Source organism: Grampus griseus (assembly GCF_964374135.1).
Source record: "Grampus griseus genome assembly, chromosome: 18".
Classification (NCBI taxonomy): domain Eukaryota; kingdom Metazoa; phylum Chordata; class Mammalia; order Artiodactyla; family Delphinidae; genus Grampus; species Grampus griseus.
Window position 1 is genome coordinate 6,503,567 of NC_139012.1, and position 24,418 is coordinate 6,527,984.

Genomic DNA, 24,418 nt, shown 5'->3' on the forward strand with positions numbered 1-24,418 from the left:
GCCATATGAATGGTGAAGTATCACTTTGTGCTGAAATTTTCCAGGGGGCTTCATGATAGAGATAGGTTTTTGAGCTATATCTTAAGAGATCAGTAACTTTCAATGGGAGTGGTATGGGGAAAGACCTCTTAGGTGAAGTCTAAGAATTAACAATGTTTAGAGTAGATCCGTAGGCTGGATTTGTTGGAATGGAGCTGTCATAGAGGGGAGAGTGAACGTTAAGGTCAGAAAGTGGTTAAATAATGAATTGCAGTGTCTCTAAAATAAGATCTTTGTAGGCAATGGCAAACCTCTGAAAGATAATAAGTGATGCAACAGAAGCAAAGTAGTATTTCAGTCCCGGTAGCCTGGGATGCATGAGGGTGGGAGGCAAGGCGCTAGTTAGCTCGTTGTTGCAGGTGTCTAAGCCTTGTGTACTTGTTTAGTATGGGAGGCACAGGGTGGATGTGAGGAAGGTCAAGAAGCTTGAATGAACATATCTTAGCTATTCCATGAAGGCATGGAGGAGCTAAAAGAAAGTCAAAGGCAACTTCAAGACTTTCATTCTGAATAAGTGACTGACACCTGACTCCAAATAAATAAAAAGGAGGGGAAAGGTGACACTTAACATAACTGAATTCTCCTGTGAAGTAGTTTTAGTCATTTATCAAGTACTCAACATATAAAGAGACTTCTGGATTTTCTGGAGTCTCATACTCATGTTCTTACTGGTTTTACCATTTGGGAAGATTACATGAACCAGTATTGGCTGAATTAGATAGGTGATAGGTTCTGTTTTCAAATGGCTGATACAAAACTTTCATACATGGCTTTTCGTATTGAAAGGACTTTACATCCAGCTTTTAATATTTAAAGACATGCACTAGTATAGCTTCTCAGCTTATTTGAATATTTTGTGACATTTTCTCACACTCATTATATCACATCTGCATTCCTGCTATTTCACATAACTCAACGTTAGTTTTGAATATCATGATTTAAATACTCATAAAATATCGTTAAAGAAACCTCGCCGCTCTGAGGAATGCAATGAGCAGTGTCCTCCGACTGAAGATCATATGTGAATAGTTTCTACCCACTTAATTCCTGCTAGGATTTTGAAGTTAAGTTCAACATTTTAACTTGAAGTAAAATAGAGCTGCTACTTGATCTAGACTGGTTACTAGAGACCTGTAGTGAAAATGCCGATAAATTGTAAATTCCACCTGTGAAGTATATTTAACTGATATTTTAAATGCTTTGAGGATCTCACGTACACTCTGGCCATTTGGTCAGACAGCTTTGGATGTTTTTAGATTGCCTTCTTATCTGCACTTCTGCTTACAAATGATTCCCTGTAATCATTCATTTTTTCCTTAAACACACAAAAACTCTATACAATGGTTTCTTTATCTATTATTTGAAATGTTAATACATAAAAAACATTAAGAAGAGTTTGTATTATTCCTATATTAAAATTTTACTTGTCTTTTATCTATTATGGAAATCCCTGTAGTCTTATAATGACCCATCTTAATTTGGGGGGGGATTCTTTAGTATCCTCTAATCAGTAAATATTTTCGTCTCTGAGTCCCACATGGTTTCCATCACCCTAGTCAGCTGTGCTGTCCTGGAGATGATACATAAATGCATAAATGAATGGGTATTTCCAGGAAGACTTCATTCACAGAAACAGGTGGCCCCCGTGAACCTACTTTGTTGACCTCTCCTCTGCCCTCTTCCAGTTTCTCTATTAAACCACTTCTTTTTACTTCTTTCAGTCAACCTTCTTAGAAAAAGATTGTAATGTTCATGGTTTCTAGGCTCTCCCCTCTGTTTATGCTTCAGTCCAATTTCTACATCCTGTTTCCTGAAAGTTTCCTGGCAAGAGTGACTTTCTGAGTAATTGTGGGAGAGCTCCCAGTTTGGTCCTTGCCAGTTCTGACTTCTCCTTTTTGGATTCTGTGAAAGGGCATACCCTTGTTTTTCCCCACTTTGTGATATTTCCTCTCAGTATCTTTGTTGTAAAAAAAATGGCTTTAACTGTAGGTCTTTAAAAAAATGTGACTAAAACAAGCAAGATTGTTTTTCCACCGATCTTGAAATGATGAAGGAGCTCAGGGCTGGTGCAGCTCTTTGATGCTGTGGTCAGAGATTCAGGTACTTTCCATCTTCCCGCTCCATGTTCTTTATCTTGTAGGCTTTTGTTGTCACGTTTGCTGCCTTGCAGCCACTCTGCAGGGTTGATATGTTATGGACAGACCTTGTGTCTAACTCCAAGACAGAGAGGAAGAGATACAAACTAGTCAAAGTCCCCTCTGTTCCCTTTTATCAGGAAAGGGGAAGCTAAGACCCTTGCAGTAGATTCTCCTTAGCTATCCTTGGCCCGAATTATGACAGGCTTTGATGCTGTGAGGTGAAAGAGAAGCTGGGAAAGTTAGTATTCTCGGCCAGGCCTATTACCTTCTTTAAAAAATTTTTTTTTCCATCCAAAAGGAGGAGTTGAATGGATATTGGTTAAACAATTAGCATCATGTTCCACAGTGACCTCGCAGGATATTTTTTCTTCAATGGCAGTGTATTTTCTCTCCAGTAGCTCTGTAAGTGTTGGTGTTCCAGGACTGAGTCCTTCGACCTGTCACGATGTTCATCTACTCCTGGGTGGGTCATATACTATCGTGTACTATCGTAACTTAAAGCATAACAAACACGCTGCTCATGGTCAGATATTTCTGGCTAAGATTCTAGCATCCTATGTCCATCTTCCATGAGGCTTCTTCTGGTTCTCTCACATGGTTTTCAGACAGAAGATATTCTAAGTGTAATGCCTTCTCGTTCCTCATGTATCCCCACCTTGGTTGTAATGTTATAAAACCAGTCAACCAAGAAACTCAGCTTTCACCCCCTTCAACCCCTACACGTCCAAGTCCCATTTATGAAGTCTCTTCACCTCCCTTGAGGCTATTAACTCCTTTTCACACCCACTGTCCTTCTCATGGCCACTTTCTGGTTAAGACACATCATTTCTCACTCTGTCAATTGAGGAATAAGTTCTTCCCTGGTTGTCTTGCTTCCTATGAGTGCTGCCATCAGGAAAACCCTTCTAAGATACAGATCATGTCCTAGCTTAAGGTGCTGTGATGCTTGTCATAATTAACAGCAGGCAACCCAGACCATCCCCAAATCATCTTATCTGTTCCTCTGTATTGCTGACGACTTCCAAATCCCTCCCTCCTTCCAGAGCAATTCTTAAAACTCTATTTGGTCTGCTGGACATATTTACCTGATGTCTACCAGACATTCACACGCTCATTTCTCTAGTCATACCCCATCCTGGCACCTTACTCAATGGTGTCTTCTCATCCCTGAAAAAGATATTCACTTTGGGCTTTCAGGTTTTTGTATGTTGGGATCTCTTTGCCCGTAAACCTCTGCTTTTCTGGATTACTTGGAGAATTGTCTCCTTTCAAAGCAGAAGGCATCTGCCATGTCTCAGTAAGGGCTTTAATGGCTATGATATGGTTTTGCTATCACACGTTTCCCTTTTGCACTAAGAACCACATGTTTCTAATAGAGGCTGCACTTTTCAGTCTAGGTTTTAGAGTGGAAAGGCATGAGGAGCAAAACCATAGACAACCCACAGCAGAAATGCAAAATGAATGAGAAATAAATGATTGTTGTAAGCCTTTGAGATTTGGGATTGTTTAATAGTATACCCCAACCTAGGGAAAACTGACAAAAAAGGTAATATTTAAATTTGACTTCCATTAAATGTGACTTCCATCCAGCCTCCTAGCTTTCTGTTGATGCATGCAAGCAGGAAATGTGAACATATTTCCACAGGAAGTAAAAAAAAAAAAAAAAGTATTGCTACTTTTCCTTAGATGTTGAGCAAATTATGAGCCTTGATTTCCTTTCTGTATGATTCCTATTAGCTTCTATAATGCAGAAGGCTTTTCAATTAAAATAAAAACTGAGAGCCTCACTAAATCCTACTCAGCACTCCGTTTACCATGTGACTATTGCTTACCAACTGTTTATAATGAGTTTTACAAAAATAGTTTTCTTCTCTCCGTTTCCATTTCATCAGCTCCCATGGACTCCCCAGCCTTCTTCACTGTATTTCTATCCTGGCTATGCACTTAAACAGCTTGTAATGTGCTAAGTGATGTACATGCCTCTAAAGGCAAGAGACGCGTTTTCAGTGTGCAGTTTCCTAGAGGACCCATTGACATTTAACTTTTCGGACCATTCTAGCCTTCATAAAATATTTCCATCTTTGGCTTTGATGACCACCATTTCAGCCCCAAGGAGCCCATGGGTCACTAGTTACTTATAAAAATTAAGCTCTAATTCTGACTTGAGTTGTAGTTGTTTTACAAAATGTAAGATATGTTGAGACAATAGTTATTTACTAAACAATTTTAATTGTACAGATTTTCAATTCTGTCATAAAAAAAACCATAAGTCTCAACCACAAAAAATTTACCATCACCTATTTTTTTTCTATATTAGAAAAAGGCTGTAATTTGACTACAGAATAAACTATTGACTGTTGAGTACAAAAAAAGAATGTTATTATATTTTAAAGACTTACACAATCCATTATGACATAGAGATATACTACAGGCACAATTTTATTATAAAAAAAAAGGTAAGAAAATAAAAAGCATGAGGCGAGGAGGTATAATAAAGCCAAACACTGAATAGAAGTTTTCCTACAAAGAACCTTGTCAAAATGGCCTCATTTGGAAATGCACACTCATTTGACTGTACTTGGCAGATCATAGCTGTTGGGGTTTTTTTCCCCTAAGAATAATATGGAATGTAGAAATGCTTTCCTAGGCAGGAAGTGTTTTTGATTCATTTTGCTGAGCTTTAGGAAATGCAGCTAGCAGCTACCTTGCATAGAAACCCCAAGCCACAGCATCCACAAATTCAGCAGTCTGCGATGGACAGCAGTTTTGATACTGCTACGTACAATTGGCATTTACAGCATTCCTCCAATTACACCCCTGTCATCAATGTACAGCGCTTAGAGCAGGTTGGCAGTTCACACAAGTGTGATGGACAACACATGGTCTGCACGTCGATCCATCTGGCTCCTGATATGCTTTAAGAAAGGATTGGCCGGGCTTCCCTGGTGGCGCAGTGGTTGAGAGTCCGCCTGCCGATGCAGGGGACGTGGGTTCGTGCCCCGGTCCGGGAAGATCTCACATGCCGTGGAGCGGCTGGACCCGTGAGCCATGGCCACTGAGCCTGCGCGTCCGGAGCCTGTGCTCCGCAACGGGAGAGGCCATGGCAGTGAGAGGCCCGCGTACCGCAAAAAAAAAAAGAAAGGATTGGCCCTTCAGACTCACCTGGGATACAAAGGGGCAGGGCAGATGGGGGTCCCATGACCTTGCTTCCCATTCCTCTCTTATAGCCCCACTGCAGTTCTTGCCAATGACTATCTAATGCACACAGCTCCATGGCTCTCCCAGGGAGAGGGAAGGAGAAGCTGATGGATAGGTTCACACACCTCACCCTTACTTCAGTGGGTGGTGAAATGACTCTGATTTTCTCCGAGAACTGAGGCACCCAAAGCTTCAGGAACACAGAGCCACCAAGTGTGGGAGCCACGTCTCCAACCCCACTTTAATGGGTCTCGTAGACACTCAGTCCTCTGGTCTCCACCTCAGGTCATGACGCACAGAGTGTGTGGGTCCAGACTCACATTTAAGTCAGCTGTCTGACTGGAGGCCTTCTTTTAGGGCTTTCCGCCAAATATACTCCTAGGAGCCTCAGCTTGTTGCCTGTTCACACATTTGTTTTTACTATGGAATCACTGAAAGGACCCGGAAGCTCTCTGATTCTTTTAGGATGTGGCGATATCAATATAGATAAAGTGCAGTCTATAGGGCTGAGGAGCTTACTGCCTAGGAAGGGAAGACAGGAATTAAAAAAAAAAAAAAAGTTTTGGTTGCTATCACAGTGCTATAGAAAATACAGTGATGGGAAAAAGGAAGGAATAAAAACTCATCAGGAGAGGGAGTGAAGAAGTTTTCACATAAGAGGTTAGCTGAATCTAAGAAATAAGAAAATTCTAGACAACGAAGAGGAGGGCGTTCTGAGGCCTGGAAGGAACAGAAACTGTTAACAAAGGCAAGGATTACAAAATGGGCTTTTGATTTCTGGAAACTAGGAAATCGGGCACAATGTGCAGGACCTGGGATATAGGTAAGTGATTGTGTTCATCCTCTCGTACTGCCATTACAGAAGGCCATAGACTGTGTGACTTCAACACAGAAAGTTATTTATTTATTTATATTTTAAAATTTAAATTTAATTATTTTTTATACAGCAGGTTCTTATTAGTTATCTATTCTATCCATTTAGTTCATATATGTCAATCCCAATCTCCCAATTCATCCCCCCACCACCCCTCCTCCCCCCACTTTACCCCCTTGGTGTCCATACGTTTGTTCTCTACATCTGTGTCTCTATTTCTGCTTTGCAAATTGGTTCATCTGTACCATTTTCCTAGATTCCACATATATGCATTAATATATGATATTTGTTTTTCTCTTTCTGACTTACTTCACTCTGTGTGACAATCTCTAGGTCCATCCACATCTCTACAAATGACCCAATTTCGTTTCTTTTTATGGCTGAGTAATATTCCATTGTAAATATGTACCACATCTTCTTTATCCATTTGTCTGTCAATGGGCATTTAGGTTGCTTCCATGACCTGGCTATTGTAAATAGTGCTGCAATGAACATTGCGGTGCATGTGTCTCTTTGAATTATGGTTTTCTCTGGGTATATGCCCCGTAGTGGGATTGCTGGGTCATATGATAATTCTGTTTTTAGTTTTTTAAAACAGAGAAATTTATTGTCTTGCTGTTCTGGAGGCTGGAAGTTCCAGATCAAGTCCAGCAGAATTTAACTCCTGATGAGGGCTTTTCCTTGGCTTGCAGATGGCTACCTTTTCTCTGTGTCCTCACATGGCCTTTCCTGGGTATGTGTGCCCAGAAAGAGAGAGTGAGCCCTCTGGTGTCTCCTCTTAGAAGGATGCTAGTACTATTGGATGAGGGCCCCACCCTTATGACTTCATTTAACCCTAATTACTTTCTTAGAGGTCTCATCTCCAAATACAGCCACACTGGGGTCAGGGCTTCAACATTCAAATTTTGTAGGAACACATTTAGTCCATAACCATGGCCATTTAATATTTTTGTCCAAACTGGGAAGCATTAGAATATTAAAGAACTGCTATTAATTCTTATCCTAGTATAACATGCATAAACAAGAACTGTCCCAGGGAAACTGAGATATATGGTCTTCCTAGACATAGGGTGGGCAGTAAACCCGGAAGGTTAACAAAGTGGGAAATGGATTGAAATCACTGCTTTTATATGCCATGCTAAGTGGTTTGAAACGTATCCAGTGTTCTAGGCATAATATTGTTTCTTATGACCTTCACCCTCTTGTGTCACACTCATGGTTATGTTATGTGCATGGCAAATGGAATTTTTGCCATGTAATTAATATTACATGTAATTTATATTAATAGTAATGTAATTAATACTAATTACATTACTATTAATACATGTACATAAGTGTAATTAATGTTAATAACCAACTGACCTTAAAATAGAGAGATGATCCTGGATACTCCAGGCCAGCTTGGTGTTATCACATGAGCCTTTAAAAGCAGACAAAGGACACAGAGAGCTAAGGTAGAAGGAGCTCAGAGATATTTGAAGTGTGAGCGGGTTCATCATGTCATTGATGACTTTGAAGATGGAGGAGACCACAGGTCAAGGAAAGCAGGTGGCCTCTAAAAGCTGATAATAACCCTTGGCCAATAGCCAGAGAGGATACAGGGACAATCACAGCCCTACATTCTGCCAGCAACCTCAATGAGCTTGAAAACAGATTTTTCCCAAAGTTTCCCAGTAAAAGCCCAGCCTGTTGACGCTTTGATTTCAGACTCATGAGACCGTGAGCAGAGGGCCCAGTCAAGCCCGGCCAGAATCTGAATTATAGAATTGTGAGACTGTAAACGGTATTTTAGCAATTTAGTGTGTTATTTATTTTGTTTTGTAGCAATAGAAAACTAATATACCCAGTGTATTTATGGATGTAGATTTATGGAAGATTCTATAGAAGGGATGTTATGTGCAGTTTTCCATTTTCAAAGATTGCCTTTTTTGTCAATGTGGAAGTCACTTTGGACCAGGCAAGGTGATGTCATAGTACAGACAGAGCACGACTGCAGTGTGAGGGGGTGAAGGTCCCAGAGATATCAAGGAAACAGCCTGACACGAGGTCACACTGATTCACCATGAAGGATGGTAAGGGCAGGGGGTACATCAGGTTTGCCAAAGTGGGCAAATAGGAGGATGGGTGACATTCAGAGAGGAGTAGACACTTACTTCTCGGCTAAGGTGATGACTTCAGGGTAGTCATGTTGAGTTTGAAGTGTCTGCCAGATAACAAGATGGGTGTGTTCAATGGTCAGTCCAATACATGGGGCTTGAACTTGTAGAATGATGAAGGCCGGAGGTACATATTAGGCTGTAATCCTGGGAAGAGTGATTGTTAAAGTTATTGAGTGATCATAAAGTAGCAGATCATGTAAAACTTTTAAAGTACAAATAAATGAGAATTACAGGAAACACCTTGGGAAACATCAACAGTTGAAGGGTGGAAAGAGGAGGAGAGGCTGTGAAACCCACCAGAATAAGCCAAAAGGCGAAGGAGGGACTGCAGCGTCACGGAGACAAAGAAAGGAATTGTCTGCAATGTGTGATTCTGGAGAGTTGTAAAGCAAAATGTAGACTACAAAGAGCGGATGGAATTTGACCGCAAGACCATTGATAATGATTTCTCAGATACTGTCAGTAGAGACAGCGGGTAAAAGCTTGCAACGATACTTAAAAGAACACCCTGGAGGAGGGTGGTTGATACGGTGAGTGTGGGTGATGATGATGATTACTATTATTACTGTTACTTAGAAGAGATGAACTGAAAGGGGGGGGGGATTATTTTTAATAAAATTATGATTTTGTTTACCTGCTGAGGGGAAGCCAGGCACAAAGAAGTGATTGTCTGTGAAGCAGATGAAATGAGCAAAGTTTGGAGGTGGAGGGGGTGGGATGGGCTCGGAGCATAGGGAGGGAGAGTTGGCAGGGCAGCCATCAATTCACTTCCATTCTCCGTCCCCCAGCCAGACCCTTCTCACATGTCCGTCCAGTCAGGTACGGCCACGTGACTCTGTTCTAGCCATGAAGATGCCATGTGACATTGTAGGGCAGCCCTTATGAAGTGGGTGTGCCCTATGTTCTCTCCCCTTTTGCCAACTGAATGCAGAAGCCTGGCCACGGGAGAAGGGGAGCCATATACCAGCAGGAAGCTGGGTCTCTTCATGCCGTTGGGGTGCTGTTTGAGCGGAAACACACTTGAATTCCTTTGCAGCCTTTATTGATGTTTTAGTCTGTGTACTGCTGCCGTGTAGGTTACTGTAACCATCACAAGCATGGGGGGTGGTTAGAGAAAAAGAGCAGGGGAACTGTAAATATTTGTAAATTTGTTAGTAGGGAACAGGAAGGTGAGATGGATTTCATCGTTCTCAGTGAAGTAGATGAAAATACTATCTTCTGATTCCCCAGGGGTGGAAGACTGGAGGGGGAGTGTGGGGCGCGCTGAAATCAGAGGGCTTCTGTGGAACAGGAATTGTGAGGAATGGCAGAGAAGCAGGCTAGGGGTAGGATTGTGTAATTGAGCTCAAACTTCCAGGTGGATGCTGAGTGTTTAGCAGAACCTGGACACCAGAATTGTGTACTGATTTCATGTCTTAATATCATTTGAATGGAGAACGCGTGCTATGAAAGTGGGAAGCTAGAATAAACACATTTTCTTAAGGAGTTTTGATTAAGGCATTGGTAAATAGCTTCAGCTTCCAAGCCTGTGTTCCTCTTTCTAATGCAAAGATATCCCAAGGGTTTCTACCCCAAGGAAGCTTATCCTGAGTTACCCTCTTAACAGTTACCATGAATGTGTGTTGGTTTATTTATGATGTCATGGTGATACTTGACATCTCCAAAGACAATCTTGTGTGAGCTACACATACACTCATAAACAAGTACCTGATCCAGATAAAGATCTTCCCCCTTGTCCAATTGCATTCATCAACCAAAAATTGAGATTAATTACAGAGTTTATTCAGTCTGTAAACACATCAATGATCTGAATGACCATGTTGAGGGAACTTACTAAGTTTATTATAAGAATATCACTGTTCTTTGAATGTGGAAAGGCAGTATTTTTTAAAAATGGGTTCTGTATAGTGGAATCCATGCAGAATTTAGTCAATGTGCCCATAACAAAAGCAATTAGAATATTTAAATTTACAATCAATCACATAAACCCACTAACAGAACCTCAAGCATCCCACCATTAAAATATCTGTTAAATCGATAAAATAGAAATCTGGTAGATATTTGTTAAGAATTATGCAGTGTGCTTCATTATTAAACACCAGATTATCCTTGCTGGAGGACTGTTTCTGTTAAAAGCTGCGTATGTCACTTATCCAGGATACTTACAGAACAGTTTTAAAGCAGTACATAAATACATAAATTTGTTCCAAATATGTGTTAAATTGCAAGTCCACAGTTTAATTAAATAGATTGGGGATAGAAATGATTTATTGTTTTATTTTAATAACAAACTTAAAGCAGGTGAGGAGGCATTGGGCAGAAAAAGGCTAAATTTTATGAAACATTTGTTCCTTTGCAAGATTTCATTAAATTTCTCTGAATTTAAATTCACAATTTTCCATTTAAGGCAATATGAGGGTCTAGGTATTCCGACTGATTGTTCCACTTAAAAGAAGCCTAAAGGTCATGGAATATATGTGTTTCATAAATGAATCACTATACAAGGAAGAAAGGAAGAATTCTCACTTGAAAACTAAGGAGAAAAAGAAGCCTAGAGAGGGAAATAAAACTCTAAAACAGGTTTAATCCTGAAGAAATTTGCCAAAAATGTTGTTTAAAATTTGTTTGCAGAAACTCTCAGAATTCAAGAAATAGGACAGAACCAAAAGATGTGGGAGAAATAGGAGAGAACCAAAAAATGTGAGAGTTTTATTTAGAAAGGTGCCTTCCATAAGGTGGAACCATCAAAAGGCTAAATCTGTGGTGAAATTGTGAACTGAAACTAAAATGAACCTATTTGTCCCAATGATGGAAAATAAACATCCTGTTCTTACACCTGATACTGCATGGGAGGTGAACACATGTGCACACACAGATGTACACACATACACACACATACTTCCCATCAATCCCTGTGAAAAATTTAAAGCTGGACCTCATATATACACTCTATGCATGATAAAAAATAAAACTCTAACACAAACCCCGCAGTTTATTTTAAAGTTAACTTAATATGGCAAAAGCAGTACAAATCCTCTTTGGAGGATTTCACCTTCATTCCTAAACTTAAAGAATTTCTCCAGAGAATATTTGCACTCACAGTCAAATTTCAGTAAGGAAACAAAAAAGAAATAACCATGAGCAAGAACCCGCAAAAACAAGAGGCATTGAAACTAAAGCCATTAAGAAAATCAGGTATTATTCCAATCAAACAGAGAATGAATATATAAAATATATTTCATATGTTTTATAAAAGCACTCGTTTGAATATATAATCATGGGAAAAGAAAACATGAAGAATAAACAAGCAGATTTTTTAAAAGAACGAAGTGGAACTTTTAACTGTAAGAAAAATGAATGGAGTTGAGTGTGACAGCAGGTAAGGCACGGCTGGGAGCCTTAGTGAACTGATAGAGCTGAAGAAACGTTCTAGAATTCAGCACAAACAAGGAAATGGGAACTATGACGGAAAACACAGCCTACAAAGAAGATAGGTTGTAAAGGATGAACCTACCTCTCCCTGAAGTCCTAAAAGCAGAGGCGAGAGAACTATTATGGAGGTGATATCTGAGAACTGATGAATAACAATGACCAATATATTTGAGAGAACCTATAAATCTTGAGCAGGAGAATAAAAGGAAAACATTGACACCTTGACACATTATAGTAAAATTGCAGAACCCCAAAGTAAAAGGAATATCTTAAAAATAACCAGTGAAAAAAGATAGATTTCAAGAGAATGACAGTTATACTGATTGTTGACTTGCAGAGAAGTGTCCAAAACAATTGTCTTGACCTTGCATTCATATCAACAAGGAAAGTATAAAGGAAGAGTTGCACACCATTATATACAAAATAGATAAACGACAAGGGCCTACTACTGTATGGCACAGGGAGCTGTATTCAGTATCTTGTAATAACCTATAATGGAAAAGAATCTGAAAAAGAATATCTATATATATCTCTATCTATATAGATAGATAGATATATAAAACTGAATCATTTTTCTGTACACATGGACCTGACACAATATTGTGAATCAACTGTACTTCAATTAAAAAAAATGTTTTTAAAAAAGAGTTGTAGCCTCTCCTTAGAGAGATTGTAGATGTGCCATGAGTCTCTACCCCCTTCTCCTCCAGTCACCAGAGAACTCGAGGTGTGTCCGGAGATCTAAGGGGACACAGAAGTGTGGGATTTCCTGTAGAAAGCATTAAGGGTGGGAGGCTGGTACACTCATAGCAGAGAGAAGAAGGCTGCGGCTTGGAAGTCACTGCATTCCCACTAACAGCAGACGAAATTGCACTTTTCTTATAAATCGCGGGAAAGCCCTTGTCCAAAAGTCCCTGGCGAATCAGCAGACCTCTGCCGACTGAGGCTGGAAGGACATCAGCAGATGGTCAAGGTTTTGGGGAGGAATCTCAGGAGAGCAGCTAGAGTCTGTGCATCCAGCCTACCTGGGAGAACTACACATGCAGGACCACCAGCCATGGAGAGGGGTCTCAAAGAGTCCACAGGTGTGTCCTGGAGAATTCAGCATGAAACTTCCCATTACTTTCAGAGGAATCAACCGGAAGCTTGCACATGGCACGTCAATTAAACCATGAGTGCCCTGGCTTTTCTTCTCCCCATAACACGTCTCACTTCAGTCCTAGTGGGGAGGGAGAAGGGGGCTGACACTTAAACAAAGAGGAGAAAGAAGTGCACTGCTCGCTCCCTGGATCGGCCAAACTTGTGAAGAGAATTTAAGCAAATACTGATGTTTCGATTCTTGCAGAGGACAGGGAATTGTAATTAACAAAATGAGCTGATTCTTGGGAATGAAAGTGTCTGGAGGACTCCTTGTTACCTGGGAGGGAGCTCCTAAATGGCATCGACTCTGTGCTTCGTTCAGTTCTAGGAGTTTTGTAAGCAGTGGGGGGAAGGGGATGAGTTGATTTCTGATTGTATCTTTGCTCGTTTTCCAGGTTAAACAAATATTAAGAAAACTGTCGATTTGATATTGAGGAGTTAAATCAATGTTCGAGGAGTTTATTAGATGATAGCTTGGGAACTATAGTTTTAAATATCCATTTATTCCTTTGAATGCCTTCTAGCTGTACTATAAAAAGAATGCCTTGGAAATAATGAAAACTAAATAAAAATAACTGCATTTCAACCACTTAACTGGCTAAATACACTCTATAGCTTGGGAGTGGGGAGGGTAGGAAATGGAGAAATTACGGGCAAGGGCATCTCACTGAGGTATGTCAAATCCTATTAGTCCAGGTAATTTCCGTGGCTGGAAACAAGACAGGGCTCCTATTGTCTTGTTTGCTTGGGCTGAAATTTTTTTATTTATCCGCCATGTCTCTTTCATTTGCAGGTAATTCTATTCCTGTTTCCACATATGCCCTGCTGGGTCATTTTTGTCCCATGACAAAGTTCCTATGATGTTCATAGTAAATATTTAAAATTCTTATAATCATGTTCTATGCTGAATGGTGCTAGTTATTGCTGAGAGTATATCACGAAGCTTTCAAAAATGTATTCCTCCACTCTAGAGGAGTGTGTGCCTTTGACATTTGATTGCCTGCAAAGCTTGATATGAGGTTTATTCTCCTTGTGAAATAAGCCATTTAATCTGGAATGCATACACAGCCAGCTGAAACTTGAAAGAAATACATCATCTTTGGCTTATGTTTAAATATTACACATTTCTATTCTAACACTGGTAGGTTAGATTTAAGGGTTAATTATCAAACATTTATTATTCATGATACTCTGCACATAGAGTGCACTTATAGTTCACAAGAGGAAGTAAAAAACTCATCTTTTGGATTTGTAACACATATCCTGGGAGATTGGCTTCACAGATCCTAGCTTTCCAGCATCAGAGCTGGGAAGAGAGATCCATGTTGGTTAAGGGATTTGGCCCGAATCTTCAGCCTATGACAACACCAGCTCTAAAATTTTGTACTTAGAGAATATTCAGAATAGTCACGGTGCAAGGAGAGGCCATTTAAACCATCTTCACAAGGGATACAGGATGCTCTCTAACCACGTTCCATCAAGTGGTTAAGGGGTCTCTGTGTTCACCCCGTTTAAGGCTCTAGGAGCTTGATTCCTGTAGAAGTACTATAACCTGACATCTAGCCCAGGGCTTTTCCTACTACATCACAAAGTGTCTCTTATTTGTGTTTGTTTTCTTCCTTGTTATTTTTTTGTTTTTTAAAAATAGCCCAGGTCACAACATAACCATTAGAATTTTTGTTGTTGTATACTTAAAGAGCCCCCAGAAAATGGTTAATAACATGGTTGGTGGGAAAATTTGCCAACGAAATCCTAAAGGTTAATAACGGAGAGAAGAAGGCACACAAAACAGAAGGTCATGCCTGGCTGTAAGTTCCGGAGTAGTAGAAAAAGTAGGTGTGTATATGTTCTGAATTGATCAGAAATATAAAAGGACATTTAGGCTAGCTTCCTTGAAATAAAAGAAAAAGTAGAAGTACTGCCCTGTAAGTTAGAGTTGGAGAGATCTATTATAAACTTACCAGGCCATGGGCGAGCACTAAAGTGGTAGTATAAAAAATCACAGGCGTGATGGTTCTGTGTTGTTCTCATGGGTCTATTGAGTCAAATATTTGGCCCAAAGCTTTGTTTCTTTCAGTCATCAAAAATGGTGGAGCCTTTGGATGAGATCAGAGAGGCCTCTGCCTTCTAGTGAAAAGGTCAAAGGCAGATAATCGTAGATCAGGGACAGTTCAAAGGCTACATTAATTAAACAACTAATTGGATATTGGAAAAATTGTTCCTCCCCTTAAACCTTCTACTAATTTTGTTTTCCTTCTGTGTTTCTGGAAGTCTTATGCAGTCACATTTTAATCTGTGATTAGCCTGAAAGAGTCAGGCACAGGTTATGGGGTTGGATAATACACACTTTAAGTTTGCTTCAGCCATGAAATTCTATGAGATTTTGCAAGCACCTTTATTTTAAAAAGAACTGCTATTGAAATCCGATTTTAAAACACTTATTTTTGCTTTCTCAAATAAGAGGATTACATACTCTACTTTAAAATTTGTAATATCATTATTGTGAAAACAAAAAATATAAGCCTTTCCCATTAACTCCTTTCCCATTAACTCCTTTCCCATTAACTCCTTTCCCATTAACTCCTTTTCCTTTAAAGGATCTTAATTTTGAATTTAAGGTTATGCTTACTTTATATATTATCTTTATTGTTTTATGTTCTGTGAAGAAAATAATCCACTTGATCTATTAGTACATCTACTTTTTATCTTAAAAATCTGTGGATTATTAGGAAAGGAGGACTTTTAATTTTACATGGGATAATAATAAATGTTTGACAAGTCTAAAGTCTTAAATCATATATTGTTGTATTACCAGGGAAAAAGATAAAGGTAGAAAAAAAACTTTCCATGCTTTTAACAAAAACAATTGTAGGTAATTTTCATCATGCTACTATTATTCTTCTGTCCTGAAAAGTTCCCTCAGAGACATAGTGGCCACAACTATTTCATCTTCCAACTTATTAAGCAGTCTGAGGGTGAATTGAGAGTTTCAATTCCAGGTTATGGTTATAATTACTAACTCAAAAATCCCTGTTGCGTTTCATTAAGTAGTTATAATATTTAATTGAGACTACAGGGTGTCTACGCTCAGTATCATACCATGCATAATTATCTGTACACATAAAGGAACACAGAGGGTACTTTCAACAGTGAAACAGATTATCCAAAAATTACATTTTTAATTTAAGTTTTGACTTGAATCTTCTCAGTGATTAAATACCCATCTCTGCATTTTTCTGCAAATGAGTACATGAAGCTAAACAAATGAACCATAAAGTGGGGAAGAAAAAAAAAAAACTTTGCACTGTAACATACGTGGATAAATCTAGGATGCACTCACGAATCACACGCTGTGTTTTCTAAGAGCTGTTTGAGAAAGGGGAGCAGATGACCCAGGCAGTCAGATACTCCTTCCAGCTTGGCTGGCAAGCATCCTCTCCTAGGCGAGCTCTGGGAGTGCCAAGATCATGGGACAAAATATCTGGGTGGCCTTTGCTCCGGCCTTTTGCCTCTGCAACTTGGCTTCTGGCAGAGTACTTATCTCTTTAACCACTGACTGGGAAACTACTAAAAAGAGAGGGACTTGAAAGGAACTGGAACTTTCTGTGTGAAGCTCTTTGAAAGTTCTCTTTTAAAGGAAGTCCAAGATATGAGGAACTTGCAAATAAAAGAAAGCTTGCACGATGAAACATCACCTGCTAATAATTCCTTCCTGGGAAATAGAAATCTAGAATTCTAGAAAAAAAATGACATTATGGTGTCAGGAGTTAATCAAATGATTTCGATAAATGCTAATATGAATAGTGGAAGGGGAGCTGCAGGAAACTCCTGAAATGATTGATAAAGAAATAAAATGATGCCCCCCTGGTGTCTAAGGCAAATGAAATTATAGTTACAATTTAAATTTTTTCTTCCAGTTTATATTTGGAAAGTGCTTTATAATAACTTCTTACATTTCCAGCCTACCTGAGAGATAGAAAGCAAACATTTTTTATTGTTTTAGTTATTATCTATCTTTATTTATCTTTACGAGCAGCATTCTCGCTTTGTTGTAATTACAAACATTTATTTCCACAGGGATGGAAAGATTATGCTCTGCTACCTCTGCCAGCTGCCAATTGTCAATAAAAAACAGCCTGGTAGAACCACTTTAGCCCTTGAATTAAGACATCCAGTTTTAAGGGAAAAAATGATATTTGAGATATTTATCAAATACTCAAGGATTGTCATTGTGGGAACTTAGTTTCAGAAAAAAGAAAAAGGATTTGCTTACCTCCCTGGGAGCTACTGTTACAGGTGTAACTGCAAAATTGTAAAAACCATCTCTGGCCATTTTTTGTGAGAATGGATTTAATTGAAAGGATATTGGGGATTTCACAAATCTCCAGGAAGGCCAGAGAGACAGATTCTGCACATGACAGAGAGACCAGAAGACCAGGGGCAAGAACCAACCAAAATTCAAACTTCAGGGCAGTGAAGGTGCCAGTTCAGCCACTGATGGACCACAGCCGGTACTCCCAGCTGGAAACTACCGTCTCCAAGGTGTCTTGGTTGTTTTGCTTCCCTGCTTTGCTGGTTGGTGGGGCAACTGATTGAGAGACCCTAGGATGCATCCGTGGCCCTAACTGGGGCATCTATAGTGGGAGGGAGGGGTTCCAATGCAGGGTTGCACAGTTTAGATTTTCTCCTCATCAGTGAAGATGGTGAGAGAAGGGTGAGAGACGGGTCCTGGATTTTCCGTTAGTTTCTGTGCCAAATATATGCACAGGCTCAGGTGAAAGAAAACGGTGTCCCAGCTGTGAGCTGAAGAAGCCCTGTACTCAGCCACACCAAAGGAAATGGTTTCTCAAGAAGTTTGGTCTATAGATATATCCTGCTGACATTTCCATATTTCTAGAAATTCGAGTCCTTATTTCTGATGTGTCTGGCTTCACAGGCGAGTCCTTATACTGTATTTTATGATGTATGGCTGTCTGATGCATCATTCAGATGTTTTCCAGCCGTGTTAACTGTCTCCAGAGTGGGGGTTCTCCGGAGAATTGTCAACTGAGTTTATTCTCCAAAGTAGTCAACTTTCAAAGAGGCATTACTGAAATGAAAAAGTTCCAAGAGACACTTTTTTTTATTGTGGTAAGAACACTTAACATGAGATTCAACCTCTAAACAAATCATCAAGTGCGCAGTACAGTGTTGTTATTTATAGAGCCATCGTTGTACAGTAAATCCCCAGAACTTACCTTGTGGAGCAGTAACTTGCACCAAACGACAGATAACTCCCAATTTCTTTCTCCTCCTCCAGCCCCTGCAGCAAAATGGACGAACCTGGAGGACATTTTGCTAAGTGAGATAAAACAGACACGCAAGGACAAATACTGAGTGATTCCACTTACATGAGGAATCTAAAATAATCAAGCTCATAGAAACAGATGGTGGGATTTTTATTTGTAAAGAATCCTCCAGCTTTAAAAAAAAGTTTTGAGGGAGATTTGCTTTAGTTGATCAAAATTGTAAGCCACTGACAGCTCTCTAATATAGCATATCACTGGAGTTGTACTGGTTGCATACGCATTGGATTGATGCTACAGAAATATGAGCAGTTAGATGTCATGTGTAAAAGAGGAAATGTGATAATGAAGTAATGGTAACATTTTAAAAAAAATGCTTTCCCCTGGGTGAGATCCTTGGAAGAACCTGTTGGGTTGGCCAAAAAGTTCATTTGTTTTTTTTCTGTAAGATGGCTCTGGTAGCACTTAGTTTTCTTTTACTTCATTCAAAACAATTTTGTTAGATTGTATTGTGACAGCTGTCATATCAGCGTGCATTAAAAAAAAAAAACTTATCAAAATCGGTGAATTTTTGTGTAGCCATTTAAAAATCTTTTTTAATTTTATTTATTTATTTTTGGCTGCGTTGGGTATTCGTTGCTGCACGCGGGCTTTCTCTAGTTGTGGTGAGTGGGGGTTACTCTTCATTGCAGTGCGTGGGCTTCTCATTGCGGTGGCTTCTCTTGTTGCAGAGCATGGACTCTAGGCGCTCCGGCTTCAGTAGTTGTGGCACGCAGGCTCAGTAGTTGTGGCTCGTGGGCTCTAGAGTGCAGGCTCAGTAGTTGTGGTGCATGGGCTTAGTTCCTCCGCGGCATGTGGGATCTTCCCCGACCAGGGCTCGAACCCATGTCCCCTGCAATGGCATGCAGATTCTTATTCACTGCACCTATGTAGCCATTTTAGTATTGAATATGGAAGAAAAAAGCAACATTTTTGACATATTATGCTTTATTATTTCAAGAAAGGTAAAAATGCAACTGAAACACAAAAAAAGATTTGTGCAGTGTATAGAGAAGGTGCTGTGACTGATTGAATGTGTCAGAGGCGGTTTGTGAAGTTTCATGCTGGAGATTTCTCACTGAACGATGCTCCGCAGTTGGGAAGACCAATTGAAGTTGATAGTGATCAAATCGAGACATTAATTGAGAACAATCAATCAGTGTTATACCACGTGGGAGATAGCCGACATACTCAAAATATCCAAATCAAGAGTTGAAAATCATTTGCACCAGCTTGGTTATGTTAATCGATTTGATGTTTGGGTTCCACATAAGTTAAGCTAAAAAAACCTTCTTGACCGTATTTCCACATGTGATTCTCTACTTAAACGTAGCAAGTGTGATGTATTGGGAGATTGGGATTGACATATATACACTAATATGTAAAAAATAGATAACTAATAAGAACCTGCTGTATAAAAAAATAAATAAAATAAAATTTTTTTAAAAAGTAACAAAAACGTTTTGTTTTTAAAACAAATTGTGTTGGGCAATGAAAAGTGGATTATTGTACAATTACGTGGAATGGAAGAGATCATGGGGCAAGTGAAATGTACCACCACCAACCACACCAAAGGCCTGGTCTTCATCCAAGAAGGTGATGTTGTGTATATGGTGGGATTGGAAGGGAGTCCTCTATGATGAGCTCCTTCCCGAAAACCAAACGATTAATTCCAACAAGTACTGCTCCCAATTAGACCAACTGAAAGCAGCACTCGATGAGAAGTGTACGGAACAAGTCAACAGTAAACGCATGATCTTCCATCAGGATAACGCAAGACTGCATGTTTCTTTGATGACCAGGCAAAAACTGTTACAGCTTGTCTGGGAAGTTCTGATTCATCCGCCATATTCACCAGACATTGCACCTTTGGATTTCCATATATTCTCTTAATGGAAAAAATGTCAATTCCCTGGAAGACTGTAAAAGGCACCTGGAACAGTTCTTTGCTCAAAAAGGTAAAAAGTTTTGGTAAGATGGAATTATGAAGTTGCCTGAAAAATGGCAGAATGTAGTGGAACAAAACAGTGAATATGTTGTTCAATAAAGTTCTTGGTGAAAATGAAAAATGTGTCTTTTCTTTTTACTTAAAAACTGAAGGAACTTTTTGGCCAACCCAATATTTCAACTTTGAAAGATGTATTAATTTGTGAAAAACTTTAAGGAAAAAAAAAGGCATTGCATCTGTGCTACTCCCTACAAGCTTAGGAATTTAGTTGGTCTAGTTAATTATTATAAAATTAATTCTTACCATCTACATCTAAACTTAAAATTATTTTAGGAATTTTCTGGAAATGTGACTTGTGTATCCTCTAATAATTTAATGTCAATTTATCTCTATTTTAAACAGGAATGATTGCTGGTAACTTGGCAGTTTTAATAGGAGGCATTCAAATGCTTTGGAATTATCAAGTGAAAGTTTATGCTAAAATAATAGCAATCTGCTTAATCTCTCAACAAATGTTATTTATGAAAAGCAAAAGTTAATCACAGAAACCTAGACTGAAAGATACTTTTCCACAATCATGGGTGAGAAATAACCTAAAATGCAACCTTTATTTATTTTGGAACAGTAGTTTTGATACAGAGTAAACTTAGGAATATATTTAGCAACGAGAAATAAAACCAATTTAAATAGCATGCTGATTCCATTCTGTTTGAGTATAAATAATATATATAATAACAGTGACAGTGTATTATTTATGTAGCATGCCTTCATTTTCAGACCTAGGATATCTGTTTTTTCCTCTATATTATTCCTATGAATTATTCAGGGAATATATTACTTTCACCTTACAAATGGGATCATTGAGAACTCAACAAATTGTGCAGTTTATCTCAGGACACAGAGCTGATTAGTGGTAGAGTGATTGCCAGAAACCTCAGGATTCCTTGGGATGTTCCTTTTCAATTCTGACATCCCCTGGGAAGTTTTAGGATTTACACCCCTCACTGGAAGCTACTATTGCAGATGTAACTCTCAGGCTTTATTGGGGAGTTTCTCCTGATTATAGCCATCTCTTGTTAAGAGAGGTTTTGATAAGAGTGTAATTTTAAGGTATTTCCAGATCGCCCCTACATCCTCTGGGCTCCCAGAATCATATGTGTTATGAAAACACGAAACGAAAGAAGAGTCCTTGCCCTCCTCCTCCGTGTCACTTTTCCTTAGGAAACCTCATTCCTCACTAAGTGTGTATCACTGGAGTAGGGGTACACCGGCTGGGGTAGGATCAGGTCCGGGGTTACAAAGAATTGGGAGAGTATTACAGTTCCATTTTGAAGGCAAACGTTTTCAGTTTATGCCAATGAGCATTTATTGAACAGCTACTATGTGCTAGTAACCTTTAGACATTTTGTACATATCCTTAAACATCGAAACCAGACCTTCCCAGACTTTTTGGCATCAAGGTACAGATAGAAGGTGGTAATGTTGTCACAGTGTACACGTATGAGTATGTGAATGGAGGTGGGTGCCTAGTCAAGATGAGGGATCGTATTTCTGCGTGCCTGCAACCAGCTGGGGGGGTTGTGTTCTAACTCTACATCCTTGATACTCACAAGTGTGATCTGGGAACTGGTAGCAGCAGCATCACCATCACCTGGGAGACTGTCTGAAGTACACAACCTCAGGCCCACTCCAGACCTGATAAGTCAAAATCTGTATTTTAACAAAAACCTGCATGATCCTTGATGGACATTGCACTTGTAGAAACACTGGGCTAATCAGCGTTCTTCAGCTGTGCTCCTGGGATGCAGGCTTTAGTAAACTATCAGGAGATTCCAGTATGCACCAAAGTTTGAAAAGCAGTGAGGAAATTAAAAACAAACAAACAAAAAAAACTAACATCTTGGTCCCATTCAAAGAGATTCTGTTTTGATTGGTCTGTGGTGTTTTTAAATCATCCCAGGGTGTCTTATGAGTGGCAATGTTTGGGAAAAAATGCTCTAAGTAAAGCTATGAGCCAGATGTTATTCCCACTTTACAGATGTAGAAACTGAGAGGCAAACACACAGAAAGGGCTAGGAGAACTCAATTGGTGAACGGTAGAGTTGGACTTAAAATTTAGACCCTAAACTCATTGATTCTATCTGAAAAGTGGTCTGTGCTATTATTTTACACAGCTTCCTGAGGATTTTTATAAAATTAGTATTAATTGTATTTTTTTCTAGGAGATGTCTCAATTGAAGAAGAAAATGTTTTCCTGGCTAGTACTGGGTTGGCCAAAAATTTTGCTCGTTCAGGGTTTTCCGTCACACCTTACAGAAGAACCCCAACGAACTTTTTGGCCAACCCAATGTTATAGAGCCACAGATCCTCAAGAAAAATGTAAAAATAAAAACATTTTCTAGAGCAATTCTTTTTGTGGCTTTTGTTCTAAAGACATGAAAATAATTACATCCTTTGCTTATATCACATTCAATTTTAAGATGACTACATTCAAAAGTGTACTCTGGGGCTTCCCTGGTGGCGCAGTGGTTGAGAGTCCGCCTGCCGATGCAGGGGACGTGGGTTCGTGCCCCGGTCCGGGAAGATCCCACATGCCACCGAGTGGCTGGGCCCGTGAGCCATGGCCGCTGAGCCTGCGCGTCTGGAGCCTGTGCTCCGCAGTGGGAGAGGCCACAACAGTGAGAGGCCCGCGTACCACAAAGAAAAAAAAAAAGTGTACTCTGTTCACCCATGCACATATATTTAATGTTATATTAGCTTTTGCCTCTCTCATAAATGATCTGTATAAATTATGTAAAAATCAATCCTAAAGATTTGAAGCCACCCTTTGAAAGGTCATTTAGATTTTAAACACAGTTTTAAAAACCAGTCACTAGAAGACCAATTTCACATGTGAACCAAATTAGAGAGGTTAATTAAGAGAGGAACTCTGAGCTATAGTCACCATCCCAACTTGGGTATTATTTCAAATTCATCCCTCTTTTTAATCTTAGCAGCTGAACCAATTTCACAGGTCACACCTGCCCGCTGGACAGTCAGTGAATGGATACTGACAGGATGGACCCAGGGACAGGTTAAAGGATGGACCTATGTCTTTGAGGCACAGGAAAATAATATTTGAAATTAGAAAGACATGGATTTAAATCTCATCCTACTGGGAAATCTTGGGCACATTCACTAATCTTACTGAATATTTGCTCCTCACTTAATAACTAAGAGAAGCAACATGTACTGAATTAAGTGGTTAGCTAGATAGGGAGCGTGGTGTGTCAAAGCTTCAGCGTATTTTTCCTGACCCTCAGTGTTCTGAGGGCTAATATTATGCCAGTAGGAAGAGCTGGTGTCAAGAATTAAGATTTGCGCACCAGCTGTGGTGCTCTAGGCACTCATCCTGATGTTCCTTTACCCCAACTCACGGAGGCTCCGTGAAGCCAGGGTACATCGGGATTCAAATCCAGGTCTATGTGCTTATAAGAACTTTTCCCAGCTTCAGGATTTCCAAGTTTTTCTCAAGTGCTTCATTCAAGGCCAAGTCTTGCATGAGTTACAGAAACTCATAGGAAAAATAATTGACTGATGGCTTGGGTTCTAGGAGCTGTGCTGGGCACCGGGGCACAGAATTGACTAAATGAGAACTGGTCACCATCCAGAAGGAGTTTTGAGCTTTCGGAGTCTATCAGTCAGGGTCCATCCAAAGGAACAGAATCAATTAGAGAGAAAGAGAGTGGGAGATGTATTTAAGGAATTGGCTCCCATGATGGGTGGGGACTAGTTAGCCCAGAATCCATAAGACAGACCAGCAAACTGGAAGCTCAGGCAGGATTTCTAGGGCACTGTCTGGAGGCAGCCTTTCTTCTCTCCTGGGAAACCTCAGTTCTTGCTTGTAATATCTTCCGCTGATCGGATGAGGCCCACCCATGCAACAGAAGGACGTGTCCTTTACATAAAGTCAGCTGACTGTAACTATTCATCACATCTGCAAAATACCTTCAGCCACATCTATGATGGCGTTTGACAGACAGCTGGGCACCACAGCCTAGTCGTGTTGGCATACAATTAACCATTACAGAGGAGGAAGTATGAGTGCTGTCACACACTTTCATTTACGAAGGCTGAAATCCAGGTCTGTGCATCTTTATCTTTCCTTCCCAGTGCACACTCGTCTC